At 35.7% G+C, this 17,422-nt stretch overlaps 1 protein-coding gene across 1 annotated transcript in view; it reads left to right on the top strand.

The window, feature by feature from the left end:
* Positions 1-26: 26 nt before the first annotated feature.
* The window catches only part of LOC108756488 (early growth response protein 1-B), a 22,259-nt gene continuing 4,863 nt past the window's right edge, over positions 27-17,422 (top strand). Inside the window, exon 1 of the mRNA XM_018500351.1 lies at positions 27-175. The gene's annotated coding sequence lies outside the window, so the exon portion shown is untranslated. The remainder of the gene's footprint in view (positions 176-17,422) is intronic.

Genomic DNA, 17,422 nt, shown 5'->3' on the forward strand with positions numbered 1-17,422 from the left:
CAGCAGCAGCAGCAGCAGCAGCAGCATCACCATCATCATCATCACCAGCAGCAGCAGGCGCAGGCGACCGCGGCGGCTGCGTCCTGTATCTGGGGAGCGGTCTACCCACCGCCACCGCCCGCCCTGGGATATCATCATCTTCACCATCATCATCATCACGTGCCGCCGCCGTCAGGTAATGCCCGAGTACTTGCGACGAGCATTTTGAAGCAGTGTTACCAGAAGCAATAAGTTGTACAGTAAATTGTACAACTAAATGACAAAAATGTACCAGAAGTGAGTATCAAAGGGTATCATAAATTTCTGTTTGTCTCGTTCATTTGCTGTCTGCAATGTGGTACCAGCACAACAATATAGTTAGAAACGTAGCAAATCTGGCAACACTGATTCTGAATGACGCGAAATCGAATGGAAGGTTCAAGGGAATGTTTCCTTTCTTCCTCCCCTTCCCCCTTTTCCCCGCGAAGAACCGCGAATATCTTCCACCTTGCCGCGAAGATTCAAAGTGGATTTGGAATTGTCTTTTCCGACGTTCCTCCGATGATTTTTCTTGCAACGCCACGCGCATTAACAAACGCAAGAAATACAGTTTATGTCACTCTCGAGTCATTCGACGTTTCTTTCTTTCCTTTTTGTCGCACTTTTCTTCTATCTATCGGCAGGAACACTGACTCGTGCAGCTACTAGTATTAACACCGGTCCAAACACACTCCTCGCGCGACTGTATGTATGATAATCGATCTTTAAGAGTTTTAAGATCGGCACGACGAAACCTGTATTTCTAGACTAGCTATTAAATTTCTTGTCACCACGCGAATGTGGCTTGTGAGAGACCTTCGTGGACTTCGCGCGTTGTTGATAACGATAGAAATCAAACGCAAAGCTGAGATCACGGTTATCCGAACGTAAACGTTCAAACTTTCGTGAACGAAAACGTTATCGGTTACCTTTGTATGATCGTAATCAATAATGCAGGCGTTTTAAAGACATTCTTAAGGAGATTTTAGCGCTATTTTTTCTAATCAATAGATAGTTTGTTCGAAAATATCTAATTCGCTGTAATGTCAGTATTTATAATCATTAGAGTATGATTGAAATTTTTACAGAAATCTCATTACATGTCAGTTTCGACTGAAACCATATAACTCTTCTTCATAAATATTAATTTTAATATGTGTAATTATTGTTTTAATAATTAAATTATGATATTTATGAAGAGGAAGTAGTTATATTCTTTGGCCAAAATTGACACACAACCAAAATTTTGGTTTTCAATTTCGGCCGGAATTTGATCATTGTTTCAAAAAATTATGGTATTTATGAAGAAAAAAATGTATATGATACATACGGCCTTTATAGAATTTCTATTTTTTAATTTAAGTTTCGGTTTTGTTTGAAATTGACACGTAACCAAGTGTTTTGGTTCACTTTCGGCTAAAGTTTCGATCGGACTAATAATAATTGTTGATTTTGATATTAAAAATGTTTTTTTAAATGACAAAATAAAAGTTATAAGATGCTCATTTGATGTACACGCATCATTTATTTGACAACATTCTTGCTTTTCTTCATTGAATGTGTTTACCTTGTAATTATAACGATTTTTAAATTTGTCTTATATAAGTGTCTCAATTTAAAAGAAAATATCTTACAGAATAAAATTACGCGTTTACCTGCAAAATTTTATAAATTTAGAAATTAAATACTTTCAAAACGGTATGGTAAGAGTCAATGAAATTTTTTTAGATATTTTTAATACGATTAACTTTTGTATTATATACATATATAGACTTATCTTACATATTTCAACGCGAGAATCTCCTTCGTCGTTAATGTCGATTATTCCCGGAGGGTGGAGGGGGGGGGTGAGAGAATAATTACTTTTCCAATATCAGAATTGCAATTCATGCAATATTAACCTGATATATCCCCAACACATGTCAATGTTTACGCTAATGAACGCGCTTCTATAGGATCATCATTGTTAAAAAAATCGGAGTGAAAATCGCTATTCATTCTTCACCACCAAATTTCTCACTTAAAATTGCATAAATTGCGATCGACCCGATGCTACCAATTGAGCCGTCCATTCGATATTTCGAAAAATATAAGAATTATTAACTAAATATTAAAATTAAGCAAGACGTACTCACATTACTTTAGCTCGAACGCAACCCGTAGCTTGTATTCACTTAACCCGTAACAGCAATTCTTAGAACGGATTATTTGCTGTTAAGTTCGTAATTATTAATTAAATTAATTCGTTTCTAACCAATTGCTGCAAATAGCGATATATACGTAATGATATTGACAGAGGAAATAATAGAAGCAACTAACGAATTATCTGCTATACAGCCTTCTATACTATTAATCACGTTGAAAACAACAATATTATAACTCAGACATTTATAACTTTGCTACAAACACCTTAATAATAAAACAATAATTTGCTTTAATGTGCGAAAAATATCTGACAAATGCTTCTCAATATATCAATTTTGTCAGACGTCAGACGATGAATGTTTTATGATATTTGAATCTTTTACTTATGCTCGATGAAGCGAAGACAATATTTAATAAGTATGATATATATTTGTTATGGTTATATTTATAAACGTAAATCGCATATACAATTTTTTGTTATCCAAATTGATTTCAGTATAAAAAATGTATCTTCTCTCCTATTTACTTATAAGAATTAATAGTATTTTGTAATATATATTTTAGTATATACAACACTTATATTTAAATACACAATAAAAATACAATAAAATACATACAATAAGTATAAATAACTGCATACAAAAAGTAATGAAATTATCAACGTTAATCAAATTTATAATAAAAATATCCGTTATTGTTATTTCGAATTGATGGGATCGAAATTTATAAACCGACGGAAATTTTAAACAACATTACGGGAGAGTGTTGATTTGCTAGACATTAAATTATTAAATAAATTTAGAAAGAAATGACAGAGAAAATAGAGAGATGATCTACGAGTTTTACCGACGGCAAAATACAGCTTTTAATTTATGCGGTGTAACGAAATATATATAAGAATACTTTAACAAATTCATTGTGTATACATATGTATATAAATATTGTATACATAAACTTTCGGATTTAATATTATAAAAGTTAAATTCAATCTTAAAATATCAATATGATTTCGAAATTACATTCGAGATACAAGTTTACGCGCGATTTTAGATCTTACCGTCAGATAATGGCTGTCATCATTGATAGTCGAGATTGTAAGATCGATGATCTTGACGCGAATCTTATGATAAAATATCACATAACAACTTTTGTACTAGATATATTTTTGTGATACTTGTATAAATAATTTCATCGTCACAAAAAGCAATTTTTTTTTATTAATATTTATAATTTAACGGAAAACAAAGTCGTCACAAGCAATCTAGCGTGTTAGAAACTTAATTGCCATTTAAGAATCCAACACGATTTCGACATAAAAAAGACGGAATTTCAACTGTTATAATAAATATGAAAACTATACAGAGCATTTAACAGAGAAAGAGAAAGAAAAATTTTAACTTTTAGAGAGAAATTGCAGTCTTTAAAGACACATGTTTATTATTTGAAATATTCTTATATCTTAAGAATACACTGATTTTTGAGAAACTTTTTATTGCCATGTACATCGCATATTCTATACAGACAGAATAATTTAACTCTACGACTCTTGAACCGAAAGATTATAATATGCTATGAATAATTATTTTATAAACAGATTTTTCTAATACTGTCTAATACTTTCTAGACGGCGCCGCTTGTGAAAGATAATGCATATATAAAAGGATGAAAGGGAGAAAAAGCGCGCGTATTGAGTCGCCCAATGTAAGCCGAGAAAGATATTGAAGAACCGATAACTCTTAATTCCACGGGCCGTCGGTAGTCCCACTGAATTGGGCGTGTTACATCATCAGATCAAATTTATACAAGGGACTGAAACGCCTCCCATCGACGTTAAAACGATTAAAAGTTTGATAATAGCTGATTCTCATTTAAAAAAACATCCAAAGCTTGCAGAGATATTATGTTTAATCTAGTCCTTTGTGTATGAAAATGTCTTCATCAACGTTACATTTTTGCATTAATGCTTCAAAGTGCTGCTTACGCGGATTTCGTGTGAGAGAGAAATCTTTTTCTCCCATTCGCGTATGCATGCAATGGATTAAAGCACACACTTTGCGTAGGTCATTATCTAAAGTGTCGTACTTTCGTATGGTAACGCATAGTAAATCGCATGTACACGCCTGACATTTCGTTATTATTGTATGGATTCGTATAAGACAGGAAATCGTACATCATACACGGATCCACAGTGGGCGGATAAAAGGGAACGAGTCACCTTCTCTCTTTCTCCTCTGTCTCTGTCTTTCTCTCTCTCTCTCTCTCTCTCTCTCTCTCTTTCTCTCTAGGTACTCGACTCTCATTGACGTCCTTTTAATAATGCTGGTTCTGCTCGCACTCTCTCTTCTTTCTCTCGCAGAGTCGCGCATAAAAGTTCTTAACAGAAAGTATCTGTGCGCATTAATTTTTACGATACGTCACGTTGCGTTTAACCACAAAATTTCTTGCAACAGTAGTGTCTCCTTTAAATTCAAGGGTATAAAAATTTATCGTGATACAAATATAACTTTGTATATTAAATATTTAGGTATCGACTAAAAATGTTTTTTAAATTAAAAAATTGCATTAGATATCTATCATATCCATCATATTACTTAATGTACTTTAAGTATAAATATATAATAAGCATTAAATAATATGAGAAAAAGGTAATACGTTTTTTTCTTACAATAATATTAGAATTTATGAAAGAGAAAAGATATTTGTTCAATTATGTGAGCAAATTAATCAATTCTTAAAAAAGAATCTATGCACCCGATGATCTTATATTGTTCTTATTGATTTATCTATTATCTATCCTTTATTTATTCAAGATTTTGTATCTCGAAGAGATAGATTCTTTTATCTTGTATACATCAATGGTATGGTCGACGCTGAATTGGCCCTTTTCTTATTATCAGTGACTTCTTGTGTCGTGAACATTTTTTCAAAAAATCTTTTCCTCGAGTGGAAATAAATATGAAATTATATATACGATTTATTTAAGATAATTTACCGAGAAATATTCTGGAAGAATATTCTGAAGGATAATGTGGCTAATGTGGCACTATTATCAAATTAGCTATATATTGTATATTTAGATTAAAATAAAACAATTGCAGGATAATATCGTTGCTTCATTACGCTTTCATCGCGTGACATAGTACGGGCATATGCCGAATAGCCGTCACAAATTTATCGCATACGTCAAAGCTGACGTATACCCACCCTGACAATCGATCGTAAAACACAATAAAATTTTTATCGTAAACTAAATTACGTATATGATAACGTAAGAAACGTCGATATTGCGTCACAAGCGTCTTTATCAGGGTATAATCATGCGGCGCGATTAAAATGAGAGTCAACATCGCTCTTCGTGTAACACGAAATGTCACACCGATAATAATTATTTGATCCATTCTTGCAGATATCGGTAGCATGAAATCGATTAACGATATCATGAAATTCTTCAACAACTGAATAACACAATGCGCTACAAGACAGACTCTCTTTTAAGATAAAATACGAATTTATCGATGATATTTAACCATTGATAAATCATTCTTTAATCCTCCATTTGCAGTTTAAGTCTTTTTTTTTATATAAATAAAGTTTTACTCTCAAATTTTTCCGAAATAAAAAGAAAGGTATTTTTCTCTTTCTAAAATATCTTGTTAAAAAATCTATTTGGCAATGTAAGATGTGATGTCATATGATGAAAAGTAATGGAATTTTTCACATTTTTTAAAAGCCTAAAACAGTAAAAACAGATTGCAGATAAAGGGAGTAAACATATGATTGCAGACAGAGGAATAAATAAATTAATATTAGTGAGATTTCCAGGATCTGTTTTTATAGAAAGGCATAACTAGCTTCCAAAAATTTCATTGCGATATAAATTTTGTGATATTAAATATTTATATATTGATTGAAACTGATGTTTTTAAAATCAAAAAATGAAATAAATACATTAAATATGCGCGATACGGTAATGTGTCTCTTTTTCTAATAATAGATTTAAACAAAAAAATAATCCTTTAATTATATATGATTGAATTTTCATTCAATCAATTCTTTAAACAAGAATTTCTGCACCAATGATTTAAGATCTGACAAAAGAATAATTTTTTAATAAAAGAGTATCTTCCAATTCGGATTTTTCTTACATATTAATTTTTTTAATGAAATTTTAAAAATGCATTTTATTTGAAAATTTTTTGTTGAGAATAATCGATAACAGGTGTATTATTTATGTCTTTGTGAGTGATCCAGATAATTGACGTCTTAGTGTACCTGCTATTCCCATTCAACGGAGCGTAAAATCAGATACTTTAAGTGGCCTTTGCCACTGTATACACAATTGTTTCGCGTAGCATCATATACAGAATAGCACTTTACCTACTTGACCACCTTACCTACTATTCTCTCTTGGATTACTTGAATAATCCAGCCTCTTAGAAGCCAAATTGATTAATTTAAAATAAAAAGTAAAAAAAATTAATGAAAGATTCAATTAGTGTCACGCGATTAATATTATTCTCAAACAAGCTTATTTAAGTACGCTTTATTTAAAAATAATATGTATTTTTTAACAAAATAAAAAAAATATAGAAAAAATTATAGATTGTTTTATATTGTAGAAGTAATACAAAAGTTTGTTCGGTAATTTAGAACCTGAATTAAAAATTATTTCTTATAAGGAGACATATTTTTAAAAAATAATTAAGATAAAATAAGAAAATTTTTATTCAAACTAACAATAAAATTGTACTGTTAAATATTTAAATAAAGATCTTATTAAACTTATTGTTTATATGTACATAACATTCATTTTTATAAGAAAGTATAAATTTTTAAATCCAGTCACTTTTGAAGAGACTATATCCTTTAGAGAGAGTATACCACCGCAAGAATGTTAGAATCGACGTGGTCTTAAAACTCTCAAATACGATTATGGAAAAATAAAAGGTCGTGAAAGTTTGTTTTATATCACTTAACAGTAATTTACGCAACTGACAAACTTTCTGAAGTAAGAAAATTGAGATATCATGAATAAGTGATGTTGCTACATCGGTCCAAAATGCAGAACGCATTATGAATACCCGTGCAATCGGGTTTCATTTTTGATGCCGTAATAGTCGTGCGTATCAAAGAAATTTTTGGACGCATGTCGCGTATTCGGTCCACATCATACGAGTCGACGATAATAATATTACGAGTCCGGGACGCACCCTTGCAAGCATAAATGACAAGCAATGACAGGCAGAAGGGTGTCGCGACGACGCGCCAGGCAGAAGAAAAAAATCGACCCGCTTACGTGCGCGATTTAACGATCCGTGTGGAACTCATATGGAAAGTGTTATATTCAGCGGCCTTGCATGGGAATCGTCACAATAATCGCGGAACCAACACGTTGCTCCCATGTATTTTTACGCCATAGCTTCATGGATTTGTGCGTCGGTGCGCTATAGCGTGATAAAAATACGCCAGCATGCGCGCGTGTTGGTGAGCTGTTATTGTCTATGAATGGCTCATAGACGTATGAAGAATCTACGTCAGCATCGACCGATAAGACTAAGCGGGAACAAGACGAAGGGGGTTAACTACGCGTTATACGTTAGCCGCCGTTGACGTCCAAGTACACGAGCTATAGTGCGCGAGAAGGAGAGGATCCCAGAAATCGATAGGCCACGGTGCAAAAATAGTCTCGGGAGGATTGTCTGGGTGGACTTACGACCGTATCTCGTGTGAAACGCGCATTTTGCGATCGATGCATCATTCTTGTTTCAGAAGTCGTGCTTCCAAGCGGATTTTTTTACGTCGATTACGGCTTTCCGATAGAAGTGAACGAGAGTTCCTGCTAATTATCTAGGGTTGCCACAGATCTGGAAAACCGGGGGGAAACCGTGAAAAGTCAAGGAAATTGAAATTGGTCATGAAAACCGGGAAAAGTCAGGGAAAAATGTAAAAAAGTCTGGAATTTCAAAATTTCCTCACAATTTCCTTAAACTGCTCCTATAATTGTTATAATTTTTTTAATATTATATCTGACGTTTATAGTTCAAACTTGCGCACTTTAAATGATTTTAACAAAATAATTCAAATTTATATTTTATTCAGTATTTTTATTTAATCCCTCTTTTTCGTCGTAACTGCATTCTGTTTTTCAAAACTAATTTTTTTTTTACTCGCTTGAATTTGCACCCAAAATTTTACTATGCTACTTTTTTTGTGTTTTTAATAATATAGTTTTCCTACAATCCTTGAGTCTAAATGTTAAAATTTACATATTTTATATATATTGGTCATGGAAAATTTTCATCTGGAAAACCTGGAAAAGTCAGGGAATTTTAAAACTTATTTTCTGTGGCAACCCTGTTATTATCTATACATAGAACGCATCGAACTTTTATCAAATTACCCTTTTATCAGACCCTTTATTTAGAAATTCTTCCATTATTCCGAATAAATGTTCTCTTGATAAGAAGTCATTCTGAGACTCAATCATTTCACTTGTTACAAATGACTGAAAATAAATTCTCGTTTGGCAACTAAGGATGCGGTCACTCTATAGTTTCACTATAAATGTTTCGAACTATTTTGAAGCATTTGATTGACCAATCAGGAGAAAGAATTTGACTAATTGATCAATTAAAGAATGTTTCGAAGCTTTTATAGGCATCACGTTGATCATATCCTGTAGTTTGTACGCAATCGGAGACAAAATTCGTTAAGCATATTTGATTTTATATCTAGTACATTATGATCAAAGTTCATTTTGAACTTAAAAAATAGCACAATATCTAATAATAAAAATTGAAAAGAACATTATCTATAAAAAAAATATTTCTAAAAAAAGATCAAGTTCAAGAAAATCAGCATATAACGTTACTTTGTATATACATGTATGTATAGAAACGCTATAAATTTGTAATATAAAAATAATTTTTATCTCGGTAATAACTTTGAAAATATCGGTTACAGCTTTTCCGCGATAGAAAAAAGTAAAAAGCGTGCAATATTCTTTTTTGCTTCCTGATTTTATACGCGCGATCTCTTATCCTCTCTCTCTCTCTCTCTCTCCTCTCTTTTCTCTCTCTTTTTCTTTCTATCTCTCCTTCTCTCTCTCCTATTTTATCATGCATCCACACTATTTTAAACATTATATTTTTAACAGAAATTTTATATAAAGTATCCACATCCGCGGTTCGTAAAGCAATTATATTTTTAGTCAGTTCAGACTCTCCCCACTTACCACGTTAGCCTTGCCCTGACGTTATCACGGTTTATTAATATTTGCTTGCATTACGCTTTTGTAACTTCTTCACGTGGTAAATCTTTTTCCGCTGCTTCGGTCATTATTAATAGAGAGTTGTTAAAAAAAAAAAAGTGTACCAACATAGAGCGCCGACACCGCGCGCGAAACAAGTTCGTACCTTTTCACGCGTGAGCGTAATACACGAGAAACATAGAGGCTGGGTGCCACGATCTTTCACGGAAAAATCAAATTCTCGGGCGTGGAGTACGACATAATGGTAGTTACAATCGCGATATCCCAGCCACGATGCGTCGGTCTTAGACGTGTGTCCCTCGCGTAAGTGCTCATTGTAACAGAATTGCGCGTTAAAAGGTCGCGGAAACGAGGAAGTACGATATAAATTGTAGTTAAAATGCACAGTTCTCCGCGTGATAGTAAATTCGCGTCTACGCCTCCGCGCTAATAAATTTACATACTTCTTAGAGACCATCGAATGCCTTCGTTTTTAGAAAGTCCGTATCATTATATTACTTTTGGTCACTTCGCCATCAATGTCTCTTATCGAAAATCGCAACAGTCTATTCAAACTCGTTTACAATATATATATATTTTTTTTTTTTCACAAATATATATTTTTTTACTAATATCATATCATACTTTACGATCCTTATGACTTCATTCGTCCAATTTAATTCAGCTCTGACATTGACCATTACGTCGCTTGAGTCTATCAATTTGACAATCGATACTTTGGCATTTGTAAAAGAATGAGCAGAAAATCACGATTGTTTATTTTTCGTTCGAGCATTTCACACTGAGCAATATAAATTGTGCTTTTGTTCGGTAATTGCTTCGGCGATTTCATTTTCTAATGTATACGTGACAAGAACTCGAGTCTCGTTCCATGGACTTATGATAAATAGCATAGGTAATAGCCCGTAGCCAGTGATTTTAGAAGCGCCGCTGGCGTTAGTCATTAATATAACTGTAAAAAGAATTATTCTTTTTCCGCAATCCTCCCTTAGAACTCTGCATCTTTTATCGATTTAATATTTAATTAACGGAGCACAGGCTACAGTATGATCACGGTGGGACAAGGTTAAAATTTTAGATGAAGAGCCTTGCTATAGGAAACGCTTAATTTCCGAGATCAATATTAAAAAGCAGAAAAATAGTTTAAATTTACAAACTGACACTGAAGGTCTTCAAGGCATATATACCTATTGTAAATAAAGTTTGACTTTTCGATATTGACAGTCCATCTCTTCTTTCAGTCCGTGTTGATCCGTATCAGCGAACGTACATAATAATCGATACGCGATGTCCGTCTTATACAGCGTTCCACTTAACTTTTTATATTCTAATGGTTTTTCATACTTATATGGACCCACTTGTTTGAATAATTTACACATGACTTTTGGTGAATTTTAATTACTTATTAGAATTCCGATATGTTAATTTAGTTGCGTTTATTTTTTTCGTAAGAAAAAATTTTCGTCTTTTTATCTTTTTTTACCAACTAGAACTTTTTCAAGAGATACGAAACACATTTGACTGTTCAATCGTATGTGAATAATGTCGAGTTCTACATCAAGACTCACCCGAACTGTGATTATAATGAATATGCGAACATTTCCGATAATTAATTTTGTACTGCGATTTTTTTGATAAGTTAATGTCTAAAGAGGGCTCAATTCGGTAGCTGAAACTTGTAATTTTTACCTCTCTTTTTTTTGTATTATATTCTTTTAATTGTGTAATTTATTTTTTTTTTTTTTAAAGAAATGTGTTGACTCTTACTTCGCCCTTTATTATTATTTATTTAATATTTAATTCTCGATTCTCGATGGATCGAAGGTATCTGTAAGATTGCCTCCGACATTCTCCGTCTTGAAGAGTCATCGAGTCTTTAAGATCTTGAATAATCTTGAACGATCTTGCGGATCTTATCTCGTTAAGAGTTTCTTAATTAAATTACGCTCTCGTTGATCTGATGTAGATAATTCTACCGCGGCGACTGTCATAATCGGAAATAACGCTCTCATCATTACAGTACAAGCTTCTGAAAGGTCAAAGTAAATGGTCGTATTTACCGGAAATGCTCATTAATCAACGATCTCGGTAACGTGTCGCGCAAAAACGTGCGAAAGCCTCACGAGTCGTCGCGAATCGTCGTGACTCACCGCTCGCGTAGCACCAAAGTACGTAATAGCGATCGCCGCGGTACAGGAGCGATTTAAAATACATCGCCTGCAGCGGCTGTTTCTCATAAACGGCGATACAAAGCGTGAGAAGCGTGTAGTTACTCGCACACTTCTTTGCAAGTACACATTTATCACTGTGTTCCCTTGAAATCGTAGCCAATGTAGACATGTTTAGTTTTCGAGATGTCATGCTAAATTTTTTAAATGATACACGTTGCTTTAAATTGCAATTAATAGAGAGATTAGGGAGAAGAATGGGGTAAAAACGGCGTCATTAAAGTCACGTTGCACGTAATTTAATCTCCCTGTGTATATTGTAATATACATCATATTTGAAGATATTTACCGTTGATATTATTTAATTCTACACTGAAAGAAAAGATTGACTGTTACAGCAAATTAGATGATAAAAATATGTTACAGCATTTTTAATTGGCTGCTGCAATCAATTAAAAATGTTATGTTCCATATTCAGTCAATTTTTTTTTTTCAGTGCATGTACGTCATCTGAGATTAGACGTACATAATAATATGCATGTCGGAAAAATAATAATCAAAAGTTGGAAAAAAAAAAAAGTTAATTTTTTAGATATTAAAATTTGTCTAAGATGCCTATGAGCATCAATATTTTTAAATTGCTTATCAATTTAATTTGTAATATTACTGCTCTAGTTTTATTAGGATTGTGTCTTATCAAACTGAAAATTAAATAAAGATATGCAGTTTGCAGGATTAGATATGTAATAATATGCAAATTCACACCAAACTATTTAAGCGTTAAAGATCCAGGTTGATTGTTTAGATCCTATGTATTCCTTTATATCCTATGTATATATTCGCATTACAGATAAAGTATCTTAAAAGATACTTTATTTATTTTTTTAGTATCTTATAAGTGTTCTTAATAGAATTTAAAAAAGAATTTTTTAACATGATTCCATTAAAATTAAGTATGAAAGTTTAAGGATACAAACATAGGAATAAATATTAAAAATTGTAAATATTATATTATTAAATAAGACAAAATTAAATGATCGTTTTCATTAACGATTGTTTTTATCAATGTAGATGAACTTTAATCTCAGTTCAACTTACTCTTCATCTCTTTCTAATTTTTAAAATTAGAAAAAAATGAATGATAAGTTGAACCGAGATTAAATTAATCTATATTGATAAAAAAACAGGCATAAGAATATTTAAATGATAAAAACCGCGTTACTTTTATTAGATGTTAAATAATTAATAATGTAATTAAAATAATATATTTGCAAAGAAATTACATTTAGCACTAAGATCCGCTTAGATCGAAAATAGAATTATTTGAATTATTTCTATTAATTGATTAAATAATTAACACTAATTCCGTCCTGTTAAATGTCATACATATAATTATACACTAAAACAGAAGATCCGCTTTAATCGTAGGAATAAATGTTTTCCTTTAAATCCACTAAATATGCTTCTTTTAAATCTGACTTTCCTCAAACGAATGTTTCATATAGATTATTCAGTTCCTTTGTATTTCAAGTTTTTAAATAGGTATCTACTTTCGTGTACCAACAATTCACAGTGTGACGTTTAAAGCGCATCGTTTGAAAGGAATTCAGAATCGCGCGCGTGCCAGAACATCTCGTATTGTTCACTTTTCGTAATTTTACGTACCAGCGTCATCCCCGAAAGCATCTTAATTTACACATCTCGCGTCAACATAGAATTCCCATGACCATCGATCGTGCCGCATCGTGTTATCGCACACGGATTCTTATTTATCTTCCGTACACGATCTGCGTCTTTCGCACGTCGATCAATAAAAGATATACAACGCAGAAAGGAAAGCGGTGACAACCGAGCGAGGACGAGAGGCGACGTGATCGCGAGAGAGGACGAGCGACGGTAATCACTGCCAAAAATCTCGCATCATCGGTTGACTGACTCATCAGCAGCATAGGAAAATATTTGACGCTCGCCACACTAGTCATCCCGGGTATTTGGGGATGCTGGGTGGCTCAGGTGGTTGCGTGGCGGCTTGAAATAACGTCGCTCGCCCGCGCAAAATCGCGTCGATTAGGGCCACGAATAGTGCGCGCCCACCACCTCGTCGAGAGCCATTGGTAAATTTAGAACATTTTGTTATGCCAGATCAACGTCGTTGGCGTGCGTCACTGTCTCTTTGCTCTCGTGTACGTGCACTGATTTTTACATAAAATCGATTGGACACAACGTAGTATTAACGCATATCACGCATGAGATCATTTTGTAGAGTAATCTTGTATTGTGTTATTATGTTACTAGAAATTGGATTTGTATGCAGTTGCATATTTTTTTAGAGAGTAGATTGGAAGGAAAGAAATAGAAATTTATTTTATTAAAAAAAATATTCTAAAAATGTATATTTATTTATGCATATTTGCATATTTACATATTTGTGTATATTTTATATTCTGTTTATAAAATATACGATGTCTAATTATAAAAAAAATTAAGAAAACGAGACAATTTCTATACTATTATCTTATTAATCTGTGATCATTCTTCTGTGCGAAAAAACAACCAACACAAATAAGCGAAAAAGACCAAAATATGATTGGCTTAATAATATTTTTATGTCAATTTTTACAATTTCCAGTTCAAGCAAACTGCGCGCTAATTATATTTGTCGTTAAATTAAAAAAGTAATTAAATTATGTTAAACTGACTTGGATAGCCTATAAATAATAAAAAATATAAGAGAGATCAATAATAGGTATGACGTATTCTTCAAGAGTATCGACTTATTTGGTAGTCTCATTAATTATAGGTCTGGTGTCGTATTATCTGAAAGCAAAACCGTTTGCCAGCATTTATTTCCTAGTAGTTATAATTTCGTCATCAATAACATTACCTCCAGAATAGAACAGATTTGGAGATTATCTATATTCTATATATAAATTAAACCGATATCTTTCAATATTACATAAAGATCGAGAATGTATACATATGGAGACTAATATATAATCTCGCTTTATGCAAATCTGACTGCGTATTATCGCATATTTCTACTCGATTTCGATTATTAAAGAAATCGCGCATTGAGCCTTTTTACAGAATTATAATAAAGGCACACCCTTCTTATCAAAGGATGATCAAAGAAGGAAATAAAAAGTGCATCGGATAGGAGGAACGAGAGATGTATAACTAGATAGGGCATTTATCGTTTTAGAGCTATGCCCTTTAAGAACAAATTAATGCAAATGTGATAATGAGAGAACAGAGAAAATTACGAAAACTAAAAAAAAATTAGTTACAAAAAAAAAGGAGAAACGCTCAAGCATAATAAATTCAGCAAAAATAAAATAAAATAGAATAAACAAAATAGAATAAAAACCAAATTAAAGAAAATTGAAGAGAGAGAGAGAGAGAGAGAGAGAGAGAGAGAGAGAAATACATAGAGAGCGGATAGATACACGGCGCGGGCGGCGGGAAGGGGCCAAGGGGGCAAGAGATACCAAGAGAGCAAGAGAAGGGAGAGGGGGAACGGGCGCGTGGCAGCGCGTGGTGCCAAATAGGGCATCAGGTGGTTGCGAGACGCCCGCGAGAAAAAGATCGTACGCGCGTGCGCGTATATACGTGACTGCTAACCGGGCGCTCACGCACGCACGCACGTACGCACGGACAGACGGACGGACGGACGCACGCGTCCGCACAAATGGCACGCGTCTCTTACCCTCCCGAGGAGAGGTGCCGCAGGTCTGTCTCATGTATGGCAGACACGCGCGCTCACAGATGTTGGGAAGACGGGGGGGAAAGAGTGAGAGAGAAAGAAGGAGAAAACCATCGTCCGGGGATAAAATTACTTTCTCCGTACGCAACGGATTTGTATCGCTTTTACCGTGGATGACTACGTAACTATTTATACATATACATATATGCAATCGGCCAAACGCTGAGAGGCCACATTCTCGACGCTCCATTCGTCGTGATAGATCCAATAATAGCGGAGTAGACTAGAAAGAGAGAGAGAGAGAGAGGGGGGGGAGGGAAGGGAATAGCAGGTCCCTTGCTCCCCCGCGATCGATGGTCTCCTCCACGTCATCCCGAGCGATACGTGCGGGATAGCGATCTGCGGAATTTCATTATCATGCCGCACGCCTTTTCTCAGCGGGCTTAGTTACCGATATAACGACGATAATGGCGGCAATTTGCGCGCACCGCGCGTAAGTGAATACTTATTCTCTAGGACTTCGCGCATAATTGACAGTAATACAAGGATAATTTACCGCGGTACACGGCTTAACCATATTTGCCCCGGCTATGTACGAGCCGTTAATAATTCCGCACCGCCGCGCCGACAAGCGTGGTTATGACAGGAATAGTTATCGACGTTGACGACCGGTGACAATTAAGTTTCGACACGCGATCCGCCGACCGACCCGGCCTGCTTACTTTAATTTACGATTAACTGCACGCGTCCGAAATGTCCGAGTTCTTGTCGCCTATCCCTCTTCAACACTGAGAAAGGAAAAAAGAAGAGAAGAAAAGGAAACAAAAAAAATTTCTCATCTGCGTTAGGCCCTCCAATTGGATGACAAGAGTCGTTCCGCGATATAACGTCAGATTGATCGCGCTCTGTCCTACGCTTCGCTTTTTCGCTCTCGTTAACGTCAGTTCGCGGCTTTTCCTCCATCTTCCTGCGTCGCGTGCTCGCGCGCGTTCTCGAAAGTACCTCATACAGAGGGAGGGGCGGGGGAACAACAGTCGCGCGCCGCGAGTCTACGTCATGACGCTCTACGTCACTAGTGAACGGGGTTGTGGAGCCGGCGGTGGAGCCGGAGGAGGAGGGGGAGGAAGCTCCCATGGTGGGATGCTAGTACGCGGAGGGAGATAGGGGAAGGTGGCGGCGCGCGAAGGGCAACTGGTGGGGGTAGATATACGTTCGTACTTCGTAAGCACTGGCTGGTAACCACGACGGCGCGCGAGAAGCACTGGTGACTGGGTGGGGCGGGGGAGGGGGAGATCGTTCGGATCTTACACTTATACATGTGCGTATATGCGATACTTGCGTATAGGATCTGCGTGCGTCGTACGTGTATTTAAATATACGCGCGTGTGTATCTTGAAGTATCTCTTAAATACACATGTATACCCTGGCGTATATAAATATACGCGCATACATGCACGAAGACGTATCCCGCGCGCACACACGCGTGCGTAGACAGTGGTCCGGCCGGGCGGGGATTGGCTGGCGGTCTCGACTCCGCGCTTCCAAATATGGGACAGTCTCGGCGGTCCATTCATAAAACTACGGGGCGCGCCGCCGCTCGGCTCAGTTCGTGCGCGACCCCCACGCATCGCGCGTCCTTTAACAACCGTCGCCGTGCACGAGCCAATATATATTCTCTCTCTCGGCCGCGCTATACACCTTTGCTCTGAAGGAGAGTCGCGTTTAAAGAAAGAAAGAAAGAAAGATAGAAAGAAAGAAAAAGAGAAGCGAATCCGCGCGCGGTTTGAAAGAGAGACGGATAAACATGGATGGACAGAGAGAGAAAGAGGGAGAAAGATAGAGAAAGGGAAAGAAGGAGAGAGAGAGAGAGGGAGGGAGAGAGAGAGAAAGAGAGAAAGAGAAAGAGTTGTCGACGCGACGTAAAACGCGCGCGGCCACTCGCGCGCGCGCGAACGCGCTCACGTTCTCGCGCCTACGCACACGTTCCCGGATCATACACACTGTATTTGCTCTCACTCGCGCACAGATTCGGAGCACGCGTGGACCTGACGCGGCAGCGGCGGCGGCGGCGGCGGCGGCGACGGCGACGGCGGCGGCGACGATGACGACGACGACGAC

This window comes from Trachymyrmex septentrionalis, unplaced genomic scaffold (assembly GCF_001594115.1).
Source record: "Trachymyrmex septentrionalis isolate Tsep2-gDNA-1 unplaced genomic scaffold, Tsep1.0 scaffold127, whole genome shotgun sequence".
Classification (NCBI taxonomy): domain Eukaryota; kingdom Metazoa; phylum Arthropoda; class Insecta; order Hymenoptera; family Formicidae; genus Trachymyrmex; species Trachymyrmex septentrionalis.